We start from the raw sequence: 19,288 nt of genomic DNA, 5'->3' as shown, positions 1-19,288 counted from the left end.
CAGCCCCTGCCAGCCCCTGGAGGACATGTCTAGGGAGGGCATGAGGAAAGCACAAGCATACGTCTGTCCCACAGGAATGCCATCAGTGGCTCGTGGACGTGACCTGCTTGAGATGACATCCTTGAGTTTAGCAACCCTTGAAGGATTTTAGTTACTTAAATTTGTATAGCTGCTTTCTGAGCCTTGACAAAGCTCCCAGCACCTACACCATCCTGTGCCAACAACCTCAAATGGCAGTGAAGTGCCAAACCACTGTTTCCTTCCGCTTCTTTTAAACATGCTGCCTAATACATTTACATTATGATTCCAAGCCTTGAGAAGGAATGAAAGTTACTTTCTGTTTCCCTTGCTTTCATGGACCTCCTGCATGCTCACCCTTGCCCTGCAGCCGTCTCACTTCCAGTCTATCCAGCCCATCCTCCCACAGAAACTGTTCCCTGTTTCTGTCTGCCTTTTTTCCCCCAGCAGTGCAGCATTAGCCATGTTGATCTACCTGAGGTATCTCACAACAAACCAATGGAGGTACAGGAAGAAGAGTCACATTGCTAGGATGATCTCTTTGAGGTCATCATGTCATGCACAGCATTGCCTTTTACATGGAAAATCTCACCATTATCCCCTGGATGCAGGGGATGATGCTCCAAGACATGACTGTGAGTGCACTGGCAGCTCCACACCCTTTGAGTTCAGCTCCTGGCATGACTGAATGACTGCAGGGATCACTTGGTCCACCTTGGAAAGCAGCACAAGTGAAGGACAGGCAGCATGACTGCCTCAGTTTCTCAGTTTTTGACCCAGAGTACCCAGAAAGCAAAGACAGAGCCCACACTAGAGGGAGGCTCAGGAGCAACCACTGAGGAAATGTCTTACTTCAGATCCTGAGCAAAGAATGCCTCTCTCAGGAGGGGGTGGATGCATCTCTTCCCTCTCAGGAAGAACAGAGGGAGAACTCTCCTGCTAGGCAACCCCTTCCCCTTTTGCTTTGCTGTGCCTGAGCTCATGAGCATCTTACAATTTTCTTTAATTGCTGCCTTTACCTCCTGCCTTTGAGAAGCTGCGCACCCGCCTCTGCTTGAGTGAGGAATGATATTCTACCATCATTAAAGCAGGCAGGCTGGCAATAGCCCATATGTTTTCATATCTGCCTGGCTTTAAATGTGGACCAGCTGTGAGGTGCATTGAGGACCAAAACCATTCACAATCTATCCAATAACCCTCTGTGTCTGCCAGCGTTAGGCACCAACCTTGTTGAGTTTTTTCTCTGCTGCAGGTTGTGTTCCAGTCCTGACAACGTCCCACCTCTCATTATTTCATGCCCTTTCTGGCTGTTCACTTGATGAGGAGCTGAACAAAACCAGTACAAAAGGAAGCTATGGCAAAATTTGCAGTGACATTTTCTGGCATTAGTCTTGTTTTCTGCCAACTTGAATGTGGAATGTTTCTTATATTTATCAGAGAAAAAAAATGTCACGTCCTTTTTCTTCCTCCTGATATATACTAAAAAAATAGAAAGGCAGTCTGGAAGCTTTTAAGGGCCTATGTTCTTCCACCAAAGGCAGTCACAGATGCCTAAATGCTTAAGCACAGATGCACAGCATGCACCCCAAGGAGATTACCCTTCAGGATATCCTTCTTCATGCTGGATTACTTCTAAATGATGCAGCGTTTCTATTTCAATCTATTCAAATTTCTAAACGATGTGATTCCAGTCTTTTTAGCCTCACACTTGATGTTCTGGGAATTGCCTGGACATGTTTGTACCACCATGGGCTTCTTACACCCCCAAAGTCTCTAGGAAAATGACAAGTGAATGGAGTGCGTGTTCCCCCATCCTTGGTCAGTCCTGCCTGCTGGTATTCTCCTCTAATGGAAAATATCACATCAGCAACACCTTCTTGGGTGGAAAAATCCAGCCTGAACACTTGTCCCTCTTTGTCTGCTAGGTGTCTTTTCCCCTTTTTAGCTCAATTTGTGTCCTGTTGCATGGCACTTTGGTGGAAAGGCCTACAGACAGGACCAGTGCGAACCACAGCCATGGTTTCTATGCTTGTAGATGTGTGGATGTACAGCTGTGAGCCTGCACGCTTTTGTGTGTAAATGTGCATATATGCCAATATGTGAGCTGATCAGAGCATTGCCCCTGCGTATTCATCATTTATTACAATGCATGGCATTAAAAAAGATAGCACAGTAGATGTAATATGTAATGCAAATGTCATATGCAAATAATTTACTTAGTGTCACAGCAAGAACAGAAGACAAAGAATCTGACCCTCAGCAGGTCTGTGGGGTTTACATTTTACATTGCATCCTCACTCCAATCCCTGGGATGGTATCAGGAAAATAGCTGTCAGGAATACTTTGTGTGGCGGCGGATGCAACGTGCAGAACTGCGAGCAGGCTGATGCAGTACCTTTTATTACCCAGATTAAGGATGGCAGACAATTTACTTGCTAAAGACCAACAGCAAATAATCTTTTCCCTGTGAAATGAATTTAGGCAGCTTGAGGTGGGGCCAGAAAGCAATTAAGTGTACTATTAAAGCAGGGCAGGAGATTGTAATCATACATATGTATATTACGCACTTACATATAGAGAAAGGCAAATAAGTCTGCTGCCACCTTTGGAACCAATATATTCAAGTTTGAAATGCAATAAGGCTGGAAATTAAGTGCTTATCTTCCTCTGTTAATGTGTAATCTTCCCCTTTAATCAGCTGCATTAATTATTCCATCACACTGAGTTTTTACATTTCTGAAAAGCAGAAAAGTTAATTTTGTTGTGGTTTGTGGCTTTTGAGAATTACCTGGGGCAGAGTACATCAGGGATGAAGACAGGCTGGCTGCTGACTGCCTCCCTCCCCTTGCAGGCACCCTGCTAACAGGGTCCTCACCTCCCGCTCCAGGCTGAGTCCTCCTGCCCGCCCAGGCGGCAAGTTTCCCGCAGCATCTGGTGACAGAGGGATACTCTGCTCTGGATGTTGTCTGTCGTCAAGGAGACAAAGTACCCAGATTATCAGGAGGAGCAATAATATGATAGACATTCAGTGAAATACATGCAGCTTTCAAGAAAAAGTAATCAGAAATCTTCCACAGTTAGACAGGAATTTTTCCTCCCTTACTTAAGAGGTCTCATTTATCCACCACAAACAGAAAACAGGGTTTGTTTTTGGCTGTAACGAAGATGCAGACTGAGACGTGCTACTTACATGCAGAATGTTAATAAATACACGACAGGAGAATATTTTCCTCTATCATAAGGGTGACAGCCACGAGAAAGCCTGTTTAAGTATGCTCCATTTATAACATCTGATTGCAAAAGGTAATCCCTGCTCGCCGAGGATGTGGCAGTCACGGGCACAAACCACAGGCTGAGGAAAAGGTCATCAGGACGTGGGGCAAGGGGTGCCACATCTGGTCCAGGGGTGCACCTCAAAAATCTTCCAGCTCCACTTCCACCGGGGCAGAATGAGCATGTTAACCTCTGGCTAAGGAGGGTGAAACAGGGCTTCCCAAAGCATTCTTTTCCCTCATGGAAGAGCCGATACTCGAAGGCAGACGTTGCTCTGGTGAGATCTCTTCACTGCTCTGAGACGTCAGCACCTCCACTGAGCCCATATTGCTGCTGCTGTCGCAGGCAACGCGGCGGGGCTGAGCCTCCACTGCCAGACTTAGATATAGAAACTGCTGCAGCTCTAATTAAAAAGTGGATTTCTTTCTTCTGGGGCTGTAAAAAATGGTGTTGCGGACAGAGGTCAATACAGGAAAACCAAGTCACTCTCCTTACCCACTTCCCCTTTAGACAGAAAGATTGATGTTTCCCTACACTGAGCACACACCCCATGTACTGATTTTGATAAAATTACAATTTTCTTTGTTTAAGCAAACTGTGCTGATATTATTTAAACATCCGATCCATTGTGTTATTGAAAACCTTTCAGTTAACCGAAAATCCAGTTGAAAAGTGAATTTTAATTTCAGGGTATATTTTAAAATTTGTCATTTACTTTGGGATTAGGAGTGGAATAAAATAAGGAAACTGCAGGAACAGAAATTAACCTGGTAATTTTAATATTAACTGACACGACTGTCACATTAACTGCTTCAGGGTTTTATTGCAAGACAGGGTTAAACTCAAACTAATGAAGTGAGGCCAATATACAGGCCAAATAATGCAACAGCTGGCACAGTGCTCTAAGAACTAAAAGAGGTCACTAAAAATGATGCCAGCTCACAGTGGTTTATATAAAATGTACTTTGTCAAACTAATCAGCCGCCTTTGATGAGATGATAAATTCTGCTGAAAGCGATAAAATGCCTTGGACTTGGTACTGCGTGACATTGGCTTAGAAACTAGGATGGCATGAAATCAATGTGTCAATATTAAATGAAATTAAGCAACTGCAAGCTGCTTAATGCCCACATCATAAAGTAAATTGTAAATAAGAATCACCTTGTGTGCATTATGTGCAGGCCACTTTGGGGATCATGTATTTTGTGTCCATTACAGCTAATATTTGTGATAACTACTCAGAAGAAAACTTAACCACCACTGATGATGCTTGTGAGTCATGCAGACCTTGGGGGATAACAGCAAGACCAAAGAAAGGATAGCACAGATCAGCATCACCTGCACCTGAGCAAAAAACACTCAGCTGAGCAGAGCCAAACATAAACCCATAAATCTGAGGGCCAGAAGATGTTGATGAGGCAGGTGACCCATGCCCATATCCAGCTTGTGAGGTCATCTAGTACGGTTAAGAGCCTTATTACAATTTAATATCCTAGAAGATCCTGGCAGAGCCCCACAGGCATATGCATCAGCTACCCTTGACCACCTCAACATTTGGATCCCTCCTGAGTTCCTCCTCCTCTTTGTTGACTTGCCTGTTACTCTGTAAAGGCTCCTCATCGTTTCCGTGCTCTCCTTAATCCCCGTTTTGAGGCTCTGCACTCCCTATAGGGATAAAACTGCAATTACATTCCACCTCAACTCGTGGTCTCCCAGCAGGCTTCCTGCATTCAGCCTGAACCTCAGGGACAAGGGACACTGTCCCTTGCTTGGCTCATCCCTGGGGGCCTCTGGACTGCTGCTGACCTGGGATCTCTGGAGGACTTGCTTACAGGCTCAAAACATCCTTCTTCCAAACATGACAAATAAATCCTTAAAGCCTTAACAGCCTCACATTTTGTGCCATCTTTTATGTCCTCTCAGGATGTTATATGCCACATAAAACACGAGAGGTCATTAAAGTTAAAGTGAGAAACTAATTAGCCCATATTTACACTGAAGGATGAAAATAAATCATGTTATTCAAATATCAGGCATGTCTTTTTAAATATTGGCTAATATTCTAGCAGAATGCTCAGGTTATAGAGATCACAGAAGATGCTTAATTTACAACAAGCACCCAAATATATGACTACACTGGGGTAACACCAACAGCAGGTGAGAGATGACCCTAATGCCACCTGCAAAGCTGCACTTAAGGCAGTGCTACAGGGCCTCTTAGAGCTGCTGCCTCTCACAGGAGAAACAAAGAGCTGTGGACCCTTCCCCATGAGCCCATCAACTCTGGCCCCAGAGGCTACAAGGTGCTAACATATGTTGCAACCAAAATATACCCCCTTGAGGATATCAAGGGAGCCATTTGCCAGAGCAGAGAAAGGATATTTAATCTGTTGTCCAGTAAAGGCTGAGTGCCTGCTGCTTCCTTCTGTTTGCTGTTTTTATTGGGGTCTCTGCTATGCTCAGCTCCTATTTTCAAGAAACTCGTAGGAACTTAATATCTTCGCGCCTTTTGTTCCTCTGTCAAATTTGTCTGAGGGCAGCCAGTGATTCCAGTGTAATAGCAGGAAATGCAAAGGGAGCAAGCAAGTGATTGCATAGCTGTATTTCCTTACAAAGAAGGCTAAAAATAACAGTGACCTTTACGAGCTCTATTTCTCTATGGTTTGGAGCAGAGTTGTGAAATTTGGCAGGTGCAAGAGACCTTTGGGGTGTGCCTTCTGCTGTTCCTGTGAAAATCTTCTCAAATTTGGGCTAGGTATAAGCCTTTGGAAAACAAGACCATATGTTAAGAATACAGTTCAGAGGCATGTAAGAACTTAAGCAATTCAGAGGAATTCCCCGATAATTTTACCCTCCCCAAGTCTCATGCTACTTTCCTACTCTGTGCCACTGCCTGGCTCTGGGGTTTCCACCTGGATATTCCAGGACCCAATATGAATACTGGGGTGGAAAACAGGGGCACAGTTTCTTTGAAACTCAATGTTCTCGCCCTGCTAACAAACACAGGTTAAAAGGATGCTCAAACCAACCACGTGAAGGGACAAGGACACAGACCAGATGGTGGATCAAGGTGGTCCTGAGTCACCACATGCTGCAAAAGGCAGAGCCAGTGGACAGCCTCCCAAACCCCTTCCTGCTTGGAGAAAGAGGACTTGTCACTGAGTGTGCTTTCAGACAAAAGCTGTGTATAAGCTGCATGCATTAATGTCTGGCAGGCACGTATGTGAGTAAAATAATCCCAGTTACGTGGTGTTGTCACGCACACGGCCGTGTGGAGGGAAGGTCTCAGTCTGAGATCTGACTGTGCAGCCACAACAAGGAAGAGAATGTTTGGCTTCATAATAGATTAGTCATTTGCTTGTAGTTTAAATAAGCCTCTGAGAAACTGTTGTCTTGACACTGCTTTCTGGCTGGACTGGTAAGAGTGGCTTTGAGCCGTGTCCGTGGAATATCTGTCTCACTGAACCGGAGGGGCAAGCAGTGGCAGAAGGTGGTTTGATGACTCTTGCCTCTTGCCTTGCTCTTGCTTCCACAGACAGCAAACAAGTGCTTTTTTTACTCCTAATTTATACAAGCTAGCTTTAGGGGAAGGCAGTTTTGAAGCAGAGGATGAGCTTTGAGGTCCTTCATCCCTACAGGCTCCAGCCTGTCTTTCCCCTGGCACTGCATGGCCCTGCTCTGACCTGCACAGGCCACACCAGGAGTTGGGATGAGGCAGATCTGTATGTGGAAGTCACCAAGTGACCAAGTGTAACCAGGGAGATCAGTCTATCAGGAGCAGATTGATAGGGGCACACCTGATCCCTAAGGAACCCAGGAAAGCTTGTCACAGCCACCACCACCAGGAGTGACTATGGAGGTTGCAGGTGGAAGGCACACGGTGATGGAGGGAAAACTTCCTGAGGAATTGAATGAGAATTGGGATTGCTTGGGCAGAAAAGAATGAAAGTGAACTGAAAGGTAAGGGAGAGACCAGATGGGGAAATGGAAAATACTATATTCAGTAGTGGCTATCAAATAGGATTTCTATCCTATGCACCCATGATGGCAAGAATCCCATAGAAAAAATAGATTTTGATTAACATGCACTCAATTACATTAGTAATTAAAGTCTGTGTGTTGTAGGGACTGTTCAATTAAAATTGCACTACCTGTGTCCTTTTTAACAGCTCCGAATTTCCAAGGGGCTGACTTTGTGATGTTGCTCTGCCACGGCCATTTTCTTGTCTGAATTCTAATCCTTCAAGAGCAGTGCGGTGCCAGCTGATATCTCCTGGGGATCTGTACACACAAACCAGTACAGAAATCACAAAGGTGGGGAGAGCTGGAGCAAATATTTAAAGGAGGCATTAGCAAAAAGGGTAGCTGTCCTTGTGCAATGCCTTCACTGCATTCCCCATGCCACTGTCCGAAAAATTCCCACTTGTGGGCAAAATACTGCTTGAGTCTGGAGTGACTCCAGGGAGGGCTGTCATGGGCCACAGGTTTTGCCAGCATTACTGGCAGTGGGTTAATGACCTGCCCTTGCACATTGCCTGGTCAAGCTTGGGAGTACCCTGGTAGGGGAAACGAGAGGGCTGTGACACCCTCAGCCCCACCGCTGATGCCACCAGAGCCCATCTGTCAGAGCCCTGGCTGTTAGCAGGATCAGAGCTGACTATCCTTAGTGAGCAGAGGGAGACTTCACTTTTGAGATTAAAGCTGGCCTTGTGCTGCAGGCAGGTGCCTGCAACTGGGTGTTTGAGTCCTGGCTGTACTGTGGGTGTGGGACAAGCCTGGCAGATCTCACACAGTGGCTCTGTTCATCACATGGTGTGTCCTGGTGCTGTGGTCCTGATGGCTTGGGTTGAGGACCCCATGCAGAGCCCCATGGGGACAACTCCTCAGCTCCTGGTTCCTGTGCTGAGGCCTCCATGGCACTGTCATGCATCAGACACCCACCTCTCCATGCCCCATTTCAGATTGCAGACTGCATCCTTGTAAAAGGGTTGTTTCATAGAGGACTCCATCCTATTCGTGATACTCCAAAGCCCTTTTCCTCTTGTTCATGGCTCCGTAACAGCCCTAGTGGCAAATGCATCAGCTGCTTATTTGGGAGAGAAATCCTGGCAAGGCTGAATGCAAATTTACGTAAGCCAAATGGCACACAAGTTTTCCAGGGAACACTGGCAGAGCCCCACTGATTTTCGGAAATATCTATTCTTTTAATAGCTGATGGACAGGTTCATTAGGTACCTATTTTTAACAAGATGAAATAGGTTCTGAATAACTGAAGTGACCAACATGTCAGTCCTGAGCAGAAAATCTTGGATGAGGTCACTGAGGATTTTTCCCAAGTCAAAATGTGGCAAAGGCTGCAATAATTGACTTCTGTGATGCTGAGGACCCCCAGTTAGACACTGCTTTCTTCCTGGTGATGAGTAAAGAATTGCCCACTGATCACAAAAAATACAAAAGAATCACATTTTCCCTGGGCTTTTCTTAGCTAAACTCCCTTATTACCTGCCCTCCTTAATTTGAAAAAAAAAATAATTTGGAGGGGCCTCAGACGAGAGTCCTGCTGCCACCTTGGCACAGTTCAGCTCTCTTTTTTTGAGAAAATGCTGTGAATATTTCATGGTTGATTGTCAGTAAAATTTACCTGGCTAGGTGTTTGAGGACAATATATTGTGTATATGGAATATATGGATATATGATATATATAAAATATATGGAATTTATTTTGATTAGGAGTCTAATGAATTTTTAAGAAGATGGCAAACTAGACAGTATAACAGGAGGAAAAACCAGGAAGATACAACTCTAATCTTGTTATATAGGTTATATCTGCTGGAGACCACCTGCATCTCTGAGTCTGCAATGTCCCCTTGGATTCAGAATGGCAAGGGCAGAACCATCAAAGTCTGGTGCTCAGAAGCCAGGGGCTTGTAGTCTTATGATAGACACAGTTTAAGATGTTTTCCACATTACTGCTGGTATGAACTGGGCCAAGCAGATCTGGGGAGATGCTACACTGGTTTTGCTGGGGTCTTCAGTGAGAATAAGGCTGGCTCATCAATCACCATCCCCTCTGATCATGTGCTGTGCCAAAAAAAAAACCCTTTTCTGATGTCTAATGATTTGCAGCCCAAAGAGCAGGCTAGTATTTTAACAGATGTAGACTTGCCTCCTTCACCAATCCCCTTATAGGAAGGGTTCATTGGAAGGTTAATAGGATGCTGAGAAGACAGACTGATTAAAATTAAATTAATCCAAATTAAATTAGGGGAGAGTCAAGTAACCCAGTCAGTTCATAAGAATTCATAGGAAAATTATTAAAAAGACGCAGTTCAGACTGTAAGGAAACAAAGGATCTGGACCCAAGAGTGTTCTTGCCTAGGCATCACCCGGATGGATTGGGCTTAGGAGTTCACACGGCTTGTAAGACCAGTCTGAGGAGCAGCCAGGAACACGCTGTGCTTGCTCATCAGCCCTGCAGTACTCCCAGCTGGCTCTGGGACAGCCTGCGGACTTCCCAGGGGACAGCGTGGCTGGCAGTACCTGCTGTGGGACCTGTCGCACGCCCATGCAGGAGGTCACAGGCACAGCATGGGGGCTGGTGGTGCGTGTTGGGAAGCGTGGAACCTGCAGGGATCAGCGTGCTCTTGCCTCCAGCCGCGCTGCCCCAGCAGTGCCACTGCTTCCACACGTAGCATCTGTAGCATCCCTAGCGCAGGAGGTTTGCAAGGTCTGCAACCACTCCCAAGCACTTTCGAGAAAGCACAGGGAAGGGTGTTTTAAAGCAAGAGTAATAACAATCAACCGAGCTGTGTTCATCTCTAATGCTATTAAAGCTATTTCACAAAACAACAAATCTCTCCACAGATATGTCTAGGTTATCCACTCCCACAAAACATCCTCCAGGAATTCAGATGGTTATCTGCTTTCACATGCAACAGCTTCTTTTTCCCATCATGTAAAGTTAGGAGAGAAACTGCTTCAGAAGCAAAGGGTCACAAAATATTCTCTGTCCTAAAGAGCACAGAGCCACGGCTATCCTGCAGCTCAATATGTAACACCCTCTAATATAACATGTGCCTAATTTTCTTTTAATTTCAAAGTATCTGTATAGCATTTGTCTTTGGATTTTTGCTTTTTTTGTTCTTACTCTATGAACTTAGAGAGGCTCTTTATACTCCATAGTGTACAATATCTCCTTGTAAGGGGGCAATCATCTCATCACAAGATGAAACAATATATATGTAAATGTACATTGATACATAAAAACTGAAATAAGACATTAACATCTACATTTTAATGCACTAATTTGGGCCTAGTTATGTTGACACAGATGGAATGAATTACTGGAGGAGAAAAAGCACATCTGTTAAATGTTATTGTTTAATTAAGCCATTAGCAACTGAAAGACAAGGGCCTTTAAATTATAGTATTTTATATTTATCCCAGCCCGTGGAAGTCGTATGGCTCCCCTAGCACTTGAAGTGTGCTGTAATCTTTAATGCAGTCAGCATAACAACCTCTCTGTGAAAGGGACCAAGAAGGGTCCCTCTCTCTGCCCTGCAGATGGGAGGTGAGCTGTTTGGCATAGGAAATTCGGGCAAAGCATCATGGTCTGGGTGAACACTGACCTGCTTCATTAGCCTGAGTGGTGGAGCTTCACAGGACCTCTAAGGAAATCTTCATCTGGGGCTGAGCATCCCTGAAACCTCTGGTCATTTCTCAGTGAGGGCTTTACACCCTGGCATTCAGTACACCCAGTTGTGGAGTTTCGGGCACACAAAATTTCTACCTGAGTGCCAAGGTCTGTGTGCACAGCCAAAGAAATTTGCAATAATCCTTTATTACAGCCACAGGCTCCCTCTGGAAATCTTATTCTCCTGTTCAATTTTACAGGGAATAAACTTCCTAGCTGGAGGGAAATTTCTTCCTGTGAGAGGGAAGAAAATGTCTCTGGGAGACACCTCTACCAATGGACTTACTACAACATAGAGGGGAAGAAGTCTCACCTTGTGTTCCAAAAAGCCTTCAAATTCACCTGGGAAGGTCCACTGCCACTCCAAGGATGCAGGGTCAGCAATGAGAACGTGTCCTGCAGACTGTCCCACTGAACACCTGCCCCCTTGTTTAAGTCATATTTACTGTGGAAATAGAATTCTACAGAGGTCTAGAGAGCTTAGAAATGTTAAGCATCCAGAAGCAGTGTGAAACCAGACATCCACAAAGAACACAGACACCCTTTTAGCAGTTTTAGGGTGGAAGAGGTGAATACCATCAGCCTTGTCTTTGCTCAGGCACTGAGGCTTCCTCGATTCCGCCGCCCAGCAATGCCTGGTAGCTGTCATGATCGGCAAGCAATAGGGTCATAAGCAGTGCTCATTAGTTGTCTTTTAATTTTTCTGTGCCACTTATACCATCACTGCCAGCAAAGTGACGTGGGATAAACAGAAGTCAGAAATGCTTTCAGCTTTAAAAATAGAAATGTTTTTCACTTTAGCTGCTGCAGGAGGAAGGCCTGAGTCTGCTCTCACTTGTGCTGGCACAAAACTAAATTAGCTGCACAGAAATGAATGGAGTTGCATCTATCAAAAAACTGCACAAGTGGCAGCAGAACTGACCTCTTTTCTTTTGAACTTCTCCCTGCTCAATACTGTATGAACATCTTTGATATTTGATGCAGTAATCTCCTAGAGCTGACCCCTGCCCTCCACATCAGAGCTGATGCCATTCAGGCACTAACATGGGTACAGCTCAGAGCAGAAAATCAGCCTTGGTGAAGGCCCAGGCAATACGGGAAGCGATCCTTGGGCCATCACAGAGCAGTGTAAAGTGCCACCACAGAGGGCCAGCATTTGCTTTTCCTATGCTAGAAAATATTACAGCACAGCACAGTCACTGGCATCAAGAAGGGTGCTCATGGGGCCCTCCAAGAAGGAGCACTGAGGGGCTCCTGATGGTTCCCCATAAAGCTGTCCTTGTCCAGAGCCATTGACTCTGGCCAGGCGTGATCAAGCCTCCATGGGACCTAAGGAGGCTGGCAGAACACATGGAAACTTCCTGAGGGATGTGCCAGGGAAAGGAGACAGCATATCCCTCCTAATGAAAGCAGTGGCTCAAATATAATGAATCCCTTCTCCCAGGGAGCTGGATCCCAGTGCTCTACAGTCTGAGGTGGCAGCAATTTGAAAACTAACCAGAAGCCTTGCTGCTATCCCAGAGTACTGCATTAAATAATTGAAAAATGAATAATTAAATTAAAAGAGGATTATTTCCCACAGGCAGGCAGAAAATTGCTGCCTGCAGGACAAAGGGTGATGGCAACACTTCATTTTCTGCAGTTCTCAGCAGTCAGGAGCGAGGTGATGTGAATAACATCCACAGTGGGCAGGAAGAGCCCCCCTGAGTCACATTGGGTTTTTGGCTCACAGTTTATCCCTAAATTGTCTATTGCCAAGTGCAAGATTAGTGGTTTCTAAAGAACAAGGAAGCAAATCAGGAAATACAAGACATTCCCTTTTCCAAGAATGTCACCCTTGGGGTGTGGGGGCATCTATTTATGTAGAGGTACCTGAGGGATTTGCACAGATCAGTCCCGTTGACTCACAGTGAGCTGCTACACATATTTGTAGGATACATTCCTATGTTTAGTCATCTGCATTTATTTTATTGCTGGATATGAGGAGACGTGCGTGTGTGCTTTGTTCTAGCACTTTATAAGAACAGTATAATGGCACTATTATATTTTTCCCTAAGATGTATATATCTGTTTGAACAGACGAGGCATTGTAAGAGTCTGTATTTCTCATGAACTATAATTAAACATGAACAACTCTCCACATAGGATAACAATACTGTAATATACTTGCTCTCCTCACAAAAATTTAAACAAGTCGACATGCTGAGTGAATAATGATCCTACATTTAGGCAGAATTATTTTCTCTGAGTAGTTAGAAGCCCTTGGCACACTGATACCCTGACTGTATGAGGCACTTCAGCAGGGTCTGAACATGACCTGAAGGGAGTAAGTTGTCCTCTTCAGCCCACTCACCTTCCCAGCACCTCAAACTCTCCTCACCCAGCCACTACATCTCTTCATTGTCCCACTTCATTCTTTGTGCCTTTTGCATCTGGAAGCCCTGTTTTCATCCTGTGTGTAAGGTTCCTTTGGACAGCCCTCCTAAACCCCTCCCTTGAACTCATATTTGTCCAGTGAAGCAATTTCTTCACTCACCACATCAGCATTGGCTATAAAAGGTCAGGGTATTTTTCCAAGAGCTGTGACATTTTCCTTAAGCCCATCTTCTTGTCTCTATCTATCTGGAAACTTTCTAGTCCCCAATACGGTGGTCATAGCTGTGACTGAGCTGTCACAAAGCAGATGGCTGTGATGGTGCCATGGTATTCAGAAGCACACATGCAGCATCAGGAGGGGTAAGGCTTCAACCCTGTTAGTTGCCCTTCCTTCCTCCACTAGCAGGTCCATACTCATCATCACATCACATGTATCTGGAAACTGTGACCCAGTGCGGGTTTAACAGCAGATTTCCCATTCTCCACCCCCTGTGCCAAAGCAGATGGGCAGAGGAAGCTCAGCAAGTAAACAGCATGCTTGACACTATGGAGTGGTGCAGCAGCAGAACAATTTCTGAATGCCAGCCCAGGGCCCCAGTCCCAAAACCAGCCCCTTCCTTCCTCTACAGAGAGAATGTCTGCAGGCTGCATTGTACCAGAAGGCGTCTTCTGTGAGAAGTGGCTTTTGAACACGGGAGCAATGACCCCATGCAGAAGCCCAGAGCCAATGAGGCCAAAGCAGAGGAGAGGCAGGGGTGAGCCATTGCCCTCCTCTCGCAAAGATCCCGCAAACCAAGGCCAGCTCTCAGCACTGAAGGGGTGGGGAGCAGCACAGCAGCTTCTCCCTCCATGTCAAACCACGAGTAGCAGCGCAGTGGAGGCTGGTGGAGGGGATATTTCAGTAAATGCCTTTTCATTAGAACACCCCTGCATTTGGTAAATGAATCTCCAGTCCCTTCAGAAATGGCTTTGTGGTGACACATTCCAGGGCCAGTCATCACCGGCCCAAGACTAACATTTACACACACAGGAGTTGAAAGCTGGTATTCACACAGTACCCAGCATCAAAGCTCCTCTCTCTGCCTATGCAGCTATTCCCTTATCTCAGCCTAATAGCCACACTAATACAGTTGGTGATGTCCCCTTCTGTCCTGAAACCCTCCCAGCTAAACCAGTGGAAAACATCTTTGTCCTGCTCAGCTCCATTCCCAGCTCCCTCCGCTCCAGCAGGGGCTAAAACTGCCAGAGGGATACTCTAATCCCAGCCATCTGGCAGGGGTCCCTGGGGGACAGTCCTCCAGCTCCAGACTGTCAGCATGCTGCCAGATGAGTGCTCCCTGCTGCTGAAACAACTCCCAGCCAGCCGGCCGCCTCCAGCCTCTCCTTCCCACAAGTGCAGAGGAAAGAGCTGGTTTGGGGATGGGGGAGGAGGGAATTGAGCTTGGACCCTCCAGAGAGGCATTCATTTTCTCTTGCTCATCAGGAGACACTAAAATACAGTTTTTGTGAAGGCGTGCCGGCCCCTGTGATTTAATGCCAGCACTGGCTCTTTGCATCTTCAAAGCTCTTTGTCATCGGCTGGCTGTGGTCTCCTCTCAGGAACCACCAGGCAGCTGTGCTGGGACCAGGGACACCATGCAGAGCCTGTCCCCCTCCTGAATGACTCAGGCCCTGCAAGGGTACCTTTGTAAAGCAGGCAGAGGCAGTGCTATTCCCTCTGACAGATGGGAAAGTGAGAGGAGGTGCAATGGCAAGACTTGCCCAGGGCCTTTCTGCTAACCTGTGCTGTGAATGCCTGAATTACTCAGCCCTGTGCTCCAGCCAGTCAGCTCAAACTGCCTCTGGTTCTCTTTGCTGCAAACCACTGACAAAAGCATCAGTGCATCAGTTCTGGGTCAAGCCAAAGCCCCATCTAGCACTGTATCCCATCCCTGATGAAGGGCTTGGGTGGGCACTGACAGAAAGGCTATGCCAACGAGACTGGTACAGGGCATCTCCCTCCCAGTATGCCTTGAAAAATGAGTGATGCCTTGCCATCCCCATCACCTCTCACAATGATTAAAGCATTGAATCATGCTTTTGGCTTACAGAGCTTGCATTGTGCAGGTCGGTTTGAATTGAAGAAAAGAAACGCTTTGATGATCTTAATCAGAACTTCCCTCTAAACACACGTTTCCGTCCCCACCACGGCAGGAGCAAACACAGCACTCTGCTACCCAAGAGCTCATGTCCAAAACATGCTTCCAGCCCCAAAGGTCACCAGAAATTGAGGAAAAAATGTAACCCTGCTCTCAAGTTGTTTGCCAGACCAAACAAAAGATTCCTCTCCAGTCTGAAGAGGAAGAGGGTCTCTAGTAGATAGTGGGGCATCAGTGGGGAAGATCAGTGCATTTCAGCCTGGTTCCAAAGCAACTGAGGTGGAGAGGAGGTTTTTGGTGGGGTCCAGATGAGGTCCTTGGGAAGCCCAACAACAACATGACTAGGTGTATGGATCCAGGATCTAAACCATGTCATAAGAGCACACAGCAACAATTCAGGCAGGAGCAGAAGAAAAGAGAGTTATTCACCATATGCTTTTGATCCTCCCTTTTACCTTGTGAAGGTGTTTTATATATTTTGCATCAGAGGTAAAATTTACCCAGGGAATGTAATAAACAGCACTGCCTCAAAGACAGCGCACAAACTTTACACTACTGGCAGATTAAAAAGTCATCTGCTCCCTAGCGATTTCCTCCTGCATGTACCAAAGAAGTCCAAGTGTGGATAAATTTAACACAGATGATTCTCATTTTTTGCTTCTGGAAAATATTGCCCTGGCAGATCATGGAGTCAAGCTATGCATCTGTCACTCCCTCCAGTAAAGTCTTTGGGAATCTATATTTATAGTTCTAGGCTTTGTACAGTTAGTGTCCATGCCAAAGCCTGCTGCAGTCAATGGAAACCTTGACTTTTTGGGAAAAAAACATTAGAAATTATTTATAAAAGCACAGTTATGATGAGAATATGTTAAAACATTAGAACATGTAAAAAGTGTTCAAAAATATTTTTTAAACATTTCGAAGCAAAACTTATCCAGGCAGTAGATTCTGAAATGAACTGTGGATGTGTGCTTGTGAAAATGTTCAAGGCAGTGAGATTACCTGAGCACAGCCTCTTGCCTGGCATGCACAGCACCTTGTGCTCCTCCAGCACTTCAGCCTCTGAACTGGGTCAGAGGGAGTTTTGCATAGCTGACTCAGGTGAACTCCAGTTCACTTCAGTCTATCTTTCTGCTAAATAAATGCCATTCTACGGCTTCCCTATTTGTTGCTACCAATCACGGAGGAACTGGAAGGTGTTTTCATCAATAAAAGCAGGGAGATTTTCCTCGCTTTTGAAGTTTGCTGAGAAACAAGTGTTTCATACAAGAATTTTTGGATGGGCACCATCTCCCTCTGGGACTCCACTGCAAAATATTGGTGCTTTTTTTGTGTGTGATTGCATCAATGTCAGTATGTTTTCTGTTTTGGTCTCTTCCAGCTTTTGCCAGATTTTACAACCCCCTTGAAATCTGGACTACACGTGTCTAGAATGTCTGACCCGTAGGCCACAGATACAGAAGGGGATACACATACAGGAAGGGGACACACATACAGAGCAATTCATGACCAGAAAAATTTGGGGTGATAAATGGATGAACAAAAAATATAAATCACAACTTTAGAATCCTGTAGCCACTGAAGTAAGTAATAAGAAGTCCTATAAGCAACTCCAAAACAACAGCATTTCCAGTTTAGGTAACCAAGTCACAAAGTAAAATAAAATGCTGACCAGGAGCATTTGTAGATAGTACAAATACTGTAAGACATCTCCAGTAAACTTTGCTTCTCAAGGTTGAAAAAGGCTTATACCAACCTTGCTGGGCCTTGCACAGCTGGCAGAGGCTTCTCAGCTGAAAGGATCTGGCAAGCCTGAAGACAGTTTTAGCATCTCTTGGCAAGAGAGCATGATCAAGTCAAACGTTTTCCAGTGGTCCCACATTCACACATATTTTAGTGTCATCTACAGCAAATCCATGACTGAGGATATATAAAAGAAGACATTGATACAGTTGCCCATGGGTTCTCCACGCAGCATCTGTACCACCAAATTTCCTGTGCAGATGCCCCAGTTTCAATATTTAGGCACTTCTGTGCTGAAAGAGCAAAGTTAGAGGTGATCCAGACCCCACTCCTGCCTGCATGCTGCCCACATGGTTATTGTTTGATTTAACTTATCTACTGCCTGGGCATATCTTGGATGGGAAGATCCACAGGGCAGCATCCTTAGGGAAGACCGAGCTCAGCTGTAAAAATACTTACGGTGCAGCATGTCCTTCTGCAAATTGCTTCTGCTTACCATAGACTTGTTTGGATTCTCAAAATCTTGCCTGGGGATCTGCTGTGTGCAAAAGGCAGTGGGGAAAAAAAGGCCCCAAATATTTTCCTGTCAGTGCTGTCAGGTGGTTATCTCTGTATCGTACAATTTTCATGGTGCTTCATAGCTAAGGACAAACAGGCTTACAAGGTCCAAAATTAGAGGCTCCTTTGCCCAGGACATCCATTAAACCTCTCCTAGGAAGTGTTCTCCCCACATATTGTGGCCAGTCCATTCTGCCCAAAATTGTGAAATAGGTAGAACAACTTACTCTTACTCTGCATCTTCTGCTTTTTACAGCAAGAAGCTTCACCCACAATGTGGGAATCCCAGGCATAATTTCCTCTCCTAAGAGAGTAGGAATATGTGTCCTAGATACATGCTGTGACTACCAAATAACAGGTTCTATCCTGGGGAGGTGCTCCATGCCCAAAATAAAACAGGGACACTTGGCAAGAAACAACAAGATTTGGTGGGGAAACAGAAGCTGTCAAAGGAAATTCTGCTGCTGCAACAGCGGTGAAGAGGAAGAGGCTGTAGGACAACAGAGGCCATTGAGCAAAGCCACTACTAACTTCAGCAGTCTGGGTCAGGGTCCAAATTCTTATCTTCCCATCTCACCTGAATGCTGGATTTTTAGAAATTTCTGTATAAACCTCATGTAACTTCTCTTCCTCTTCACAAGGTTGATGCTCCTTTTGCCTGCTCCTTTTACATGCCATGCTACCATGAGAGCTATTTAATGTCTTTCACAGTGTCTGATGATAGCGAGTGGCTTTTCATGCCTTGCGCAATTTTCTGCTACGTGCTCGGGAAATGCGTGTCCCCAGACTCCAGGAATGTCTGTTTCCAGGAGGTACCTGTTGGTTTTATAATATGCAAATATCTGTTAGCTGGTTTTGTAACTTGGTGAAGTTATGAGCCAATGAAATTAGAGAGTGAATGGCTTTACACTACAGAAAACCAAAGCAGAGTCCCAGCATGTGTAAATCAGTGTAGCTCCTCTGAGTCAGATGGAGCTGGGTCAATTTATTCTAGGTGAGGAGCTCTTGTAACTGGAGACACAGTCCCCAAATGGCCCGTAATAAGACACCATCCTGCTTTTTCTCTCTTCAAGTGTGCTAGCCCTGCATCCTTGCAGATGACTGCATGTTATGCCACGTGCTGGCCCTTCGAATACAGCAACAGGCACTGGTGTTTATCACAAGCATTGCATGAGGTGAGAGGGAAAAAAACACAGCAAGAACTTGGCACCATTTTGGTCTCATCTGAGCCTTGCTTTGGATACTGGCAGTGCTGCAGAGGCTCTGCCTGCCCGCTTTGTGCAGGCACGAACGGCAGCCTTTGATTCCCGGGTGGCACCGGCTCCTGCCCTTTGCTGTGGCTTTGAGACACAAAGGGCATTGTAAGTGCCTGGCTGCAGTTCTTAAGAATACCAGCACTTTGGGCTCTTGGAGCAGCTGCATCCTTATCCCCAGCATCTGAAAACCACTTGTATTATTAAAGTGGTAGATTTCAGAACTGGCGCTTCCC

At 45.6% G+C, this 19,288-nt stretch overlaps 1 long non-coding RNA gene across 1 annotated transcript; it reads right to left on the bottom strand.

The window, feature by feature from the left end:
• Positions 1-1,750: 1,750 nt before the first annotated feature.
• On the bottom strand, positions 1,751-18,458 carry LOC131576219 (uncharacterized). The gene is made up of 4 exons (XR_009276938.1): positions 18,377-18,458; positions 3,209-3,726; positions 2,807-2,984; positions 1,751-1,861 (listed from the first exon to the last, which is right to left on the bottom strand). It is a non-coding gene; the product is annotated as an uncharacterized LOC131576219 (long non-coding RNA).
• Between the last annotated feature and the right edge of the window lie 830 nt (positions 18,459-19,288).

This window comes from Poecile atricapillus, chromosome 2 (genome assembly GCF_030490865.1).
Source record: "Poecile atricapillus isolate bPoeAtr1 chromosome 2, bPoeAtr1.hap1, whole genome shotgun sequence".
Lineage (NCBI taxonomy): Eukaryota > Metazoa > Chordata > Aves > Passeriformes > Paridae > Poecile > Poecile atricapillus.
Note: the sequence above shows the minus strand (reverse complement) of the source record. Positions and strands in the feature narration are given on the sequence as shown.